Genomic DNA, 5,502 nt, shown 5'->3' with positions numbered 1-5,502 from the left:
AAGGTATCCGCAGGAAAAAAAAATCAATTTTAAAAACAAGTAGAGTTCATGGGAACAAAACCTTGCACAATCTTTGTCAAAACGATTTTTCCTGGAATCGCCCTTATAATCAACATGGAAAATATGCACTTACATTGCCAATTTAGTATCTCAATTGCCAATAGCAACCTATTATAGAATCTAAAATCTCACATGACTAGTGGCAAATTGTTATGCATTACAAGAATTAAACTATAAACACTAGAGCATTCAAATGTCAAATTATTACATAACATTGATATTTATATTTTTTATATATAAATTCCAAATGATCTTGATATACTTTATATAAATATCTAGACAAGTAGAGTTCATGGGAACAAAACCTTGGACAATCTTTGTCAAAACTATTTTTCCTGGAACCACCCTTATAGTCAACATGGAAAAAATGCACTTACATTGCCAATTTAGTATCTCGATGGTCAATAGCAACCTATTATAGAATCTAAAATCTCACATGGCTAGTGGCAAATTGTTATGCATTACAAGAATTATACTCTAAACTCTAGAGCATTCAAATGTCAAATTATTACATAACATCAATATTTATAATTTTTATATATAAATTCCAAATGATCTTGATATACTTTATATAAATCTCTAGTTGTATTCAAGTTTTGTTTGGCTCTACGTACAATGTGGGAAGGTATTGGCCCTTTGTACAAGAGAGTCAGGGAAACTTGCATTGATATGGTAAATTTTAGGTGATAGTGTTTTCAAACTAATCATAGAAATTATGGTTTGGTCTTCTTAGGTGGATGGGAGGCTAGTACCTCCCCACCAAATTTGAAACCAAATTCAAGAATATTGGATACAAAAATAAAAACTAACACCACAAAACTAACAAAAAATATTTCTTTGTTATGGTATTGTTAAGCTACAATGTGTTTGCTATTTAAAAACAAGTTATCCATATCAACCTATACCTCTATATTTAAAGAGATTGAGAGTTGGGAGATTAGTGAGGTAAGACTACAATGCATTGAAAACTTGCTAGGAGGGGCTCATCTTCTACATCTTTCCTCACTTCAACCTACATTTTTAGCCGCAAACTATTAGATGTGAGCTCCTCTTCAACCCCTTGTTTGCAATGATGCTAAGCAACGGTTGAAAACATAAAAATCAATAAAATATTAGAAAACATTTCCAAATTTCCAAGCAACATAGTTGAAAAACTAAGAAATAACATACACTGAATATTTTTTTAAGAAATAACACAAATTGAAGAAGAAACACAATATATTTTGGGCACAATTTTTTGGTTTCAAATTGCCAATTAATTGGTGGGCATGGCAACGTTGTTAAGTAGGAACTAAGTTCATGTAAAAGAAGATTGGTGACATCCACCTGACGTTGCTCAACTAAAATATTATGAATAATGCCCCTCTAAATGTAGTCATATGTCGAGAGGCGCTCAAGGGTAGCCCAAGTAAGTCCCTTCCATTTCGCTCTCCACCCCAAGCCAAAATCCTTTCCAACAATTTTCCCTTAGCCAAAGTCTCCCTTCCCTAGATTCAGGGGGTTACTGATTATATTTACAAAAACATTTTTGAAAGGAACATCAAAACCCTATTCAAGCCCTTGACAACCCTTAGCAACCCCTTAGATCAACCAAGGACAAGAATGGCCCTATGCTTGACCCCGGATAGTATGAGATCCCTTGCTCCTGTGGGATATCTTACATAAGACAAACTAGAAGATCCTTTAGAACTTGCCTAAAATAACATATCGCTGACACCCACCATAATCGAATCATTAAACCGGCGATCGTTGAACACTCCCACAATTTAGAGCATTTATTCTATTTTGATCAAACCAAAATTATGGCCTCGATTCCCTCCCACTTGAGCTGTGTCATTAGGGAAACTCTAGAAATAAGAAAACACCCTAATGACTTCAATCGGGAAGACAGGTTCCAGTTAAGCCATTCTTGGAAACCCACTATCCATTTTTTATCCTCTAAGCCTGATCCCCCCTAACACAAATGCTAGTCCTAAGTCTTCTTAGGCGCTGCCTACCCCCACCCTCCCTCCCCTTTTCCTTCCATCTTTCTCTTTAGATTATTTTGTCTTCTAGTGTTCTTTCTCTCCCTGTCCCCCCACCTTTTATTATTTTTCTACCTTTATTATAAACAACCCTTGCCTTAACTATTTCCTCTTTTTTATTGATCTTTATTATTTATTATTATTGCCCATTTTGAATTATTCATCTATAATTTTATCTTTTATTTCTATAATCTCAATTTAACCCTATTTAATTATTCTTCTTTAAAACGTTATCCTAAATTATTACTATTTTCTAATTAGCCTTATATTATTATTTTTTCTTCGATTCTCATTGTATTCTAAATTAATACTATATTTCTATATTATCTAATATTTTAATTTTAAATGATTATAGTCTAATATCATTTAATATCTAAGTTATAATCCTTATTAATGTCATTTTTATTTTGGTTTAAATATTCAACACAATTTCTCGTATTAATTGCAATTAGACCAAATTTAAAATAATTTCAAACTAATTATAGTATATTATTATTTTATTATAATTTAACCTAATATTTTAATACTTCTTTTACCATATCTTTATTCTATTTTAATCTTAGATTAAACTCTATTATATTCTAATCCAATTCAATGTTAATTTAATATTATTTACTTTCAAATTAAATTCTTAATCTTCAACTCTAAATAAAATTAATTATTTAATGCTAATTTAATATAAATATTTACCTTATTCTCTATAACATTAATAACATTTGACCAATTTAAAATAATTTATTATTTCACTCATTTGATTTTCATTAATAAATTTTATTTATTTATTTAATGTTATTCTCCAAAATCTTCAATAGCTAGCAAATTTCAATTTAAATCATTAATGTTCATATCCTTTTCACTGTCCCTAACAATCATATTCTTTTTCCATCATCTTTGTATTCATGGTCTAATACTCCTCACATCATAAAATTAGTTTCCTATCCGTGAATATGGGTGAAGTGTTCACTTGAAATGTCAAGCACCTCAATGAAACACACAACTTTCCAAAAATCTTCATCGTCATCAAGTTCTCAACTATGAAAATTTACATGCTAAGATTTGTTCCCTCTCGACACATGGAAGATGTGGAGTTAAGATGGATCTAGCTTGGTTTATTGTGTGTGTGTGTGTGTGTATTTATTTATTCTATGTGGTTCATAGCCCCCAAAGATTGGTGACCGCTACGTCCACAGAATAGTTGTATTAGACAAATTTACCTGAAAATATCACTTCTTGTCAGCTCAACCATGCAGCCTGACCCCAAGAGTGTCTAGAGAATTCAACCCCAATGCCTCAAGGGTCAACTCAAGTGGTCTAAAGCTAGACGTGAAGTTCTTTGATATTATTGCTAGTAGTTGTTGATATTCAATTTCATTAGGGCAATGCCCCATAATCAAGGTTGATGGTTCGCCTGATTTACCATCCATGAAATGTGGGGAAGTACTCTTGGATTTCTTATGCTTTCATTCCAAGTAAATTATATATACCATTGGTAAAATCATGGGTTGTTAAAACCCTACGAGTGTGTGCGCAATATGTGGCAAATGACACTACAAATGCATTGCCAAACAATATTACAAGTGCACAATGCGTTGAGGATAGAATGGTGATTGTGACTTTGGGCAAGAAAGAAAGAAAAATATTTTAACGTCCATGAGGCTAAAGATAGCCTGTGGGATAGATTGCATCTTCATCTGCTTGATGTATTCGACCCTTTTTCTGTGAAGCCTCACAATAAATGCTCCCAGCTCTCGACAAACCCCTCGCTAAATAGATTATCCCAAGAGCTAGCTGCCAGCATATCTGCATAACTTTCCTTGTTGTCATTGAAGGCCTCACATTCTAAAATGAAATGCTTTTATGTTTCCACTTTTTTGGAAGAACAAAAAATTCATACTCTTTCCTCCCACTCTTCTTTTGGCCTTTTCTAGCGCCCTGTTTCACAACGAAGTTGATGAGAATTAGTCCTTAACAGAGCAATAATAAATTTGACTCTCCAAGAGATATTGGCCTCTATGTATGCTTTTGGTTGATGGCTATGAGTGGGATTAAACACTTCAATATAGTACTTTTTCTTTCTTCCTAGCTCCTTATCCCAAGTACGCTTGTGGAACTTATCCATAACAAAAGTTTTTATCTCTTTGTTGTTTATGGGACACGTGTTCAAGTCAATACCACATTTACTAAACCATTTGTTATTTTGCTGCATCCAAGTCTTTTTTCTGTTGCACAATTTGTCATTAAATACAACCTTAGGCCATCTACCCTCTTCCGTTTGCTCATTTTTTTTAAATACCTTATGACTCGCACCATAACAATTGCTTCAATAGGAGCAACCCCTATTTCACTTAACAAGATAGCATAAGGAATTGCACTTTTAATCTTGAATTTGTTTGTAATCAAATGCTTCTGAATTTTCTCAATTTGTTTCCACTGCATGTTGGATGTATTGTTGGCCCATAGTTCACAACCATAGAGAATCACCAGAATCACTAGAAGCCCAAAAAGAGTTTGAGTGGTTTTCCAGTCCCATAACTCTGCCTCTCTACACCTATTTTGAAAAGAATAAAATGCTTTCTAACCCCCCCAAATTTCTTTTCTTTCTATAACCATCCAAGCTTAGATTTTTGTTGAAGTCAATTTTGAGGTATTTGTAATCCACAACTTCTTCCAGAATGTTGCCTTCAAAGTAGAACTTATGCTGGTTATGTTTTCTTTTTGTAGAGAAAACCACTACTTTCGTTTTGCTGATATTGACTTGCATCCTCGCACTTACACAAAAATGCTCAAGGGATAGTAAGTGCTCTTGCAAACTAAGAGAAGATTTAGTAATCAGAATAAGGTCATCTGCATACAAAAGAAGCCTTGTAACAAACTTGCCCAAATAGATACCATCACCCCCTTGCGAATTTAACCACTCCTCAAGCTTGTCGATATATAAACCAAAAAGGGTAGGAGACAGTGGGAAACCTTGCTTGACCCCGATATCGCTTCTAAAACTTTCAAAAATTCCTGCTGAAGTTCTAATTTTGACTTCACCTCTTCATACAGCCTATGCACAACTACTCTCAAATGTTTAGGGACCCCATGGAATGACGAAACATTAACGACAAAGAATCAATGTTAACAGCATGATAAACAATTATGAAAATGCTAGGTGAATATGATTGTAATTAAGTAATGCAATAAAGTCTTTGCCAAAGCTTTCACGCCTTGGAAATGAAGATCATATCAAAGGTGCTCATATCATGATGGCAGTAAATGTGCGGAAAATGTAAGGTTCTCAGAATGATAATGCGCTAAGAAGACATTGTCACACTATAAGGAACATTCTCAAAGGTGTAATATTATTGTATCAAAGCTTGCAGAAGTTACGTTGATACTAACAAAGACATGAAACAAGAGACTATCGTAATACAAT

This window comes from Pinus tabuliformis, chromosome Q (assembly GCF_031772625.1).
Source record: "Pinus tabuliformis cultivar Carrire ecotype Pingquan chromosome Q, CPIR1, whole genome shotgun sequence".
NCBI classification, from domain to species: domain Eukaryota; kingdom Viridiplantae; phylum Streptophyta; class Pinopsida; order Pinales; family Pinaceae; genus Pinus; species Pinus tabuliformis.
This window is presented reverse-complemented; position numbering follows the sequence as displayed.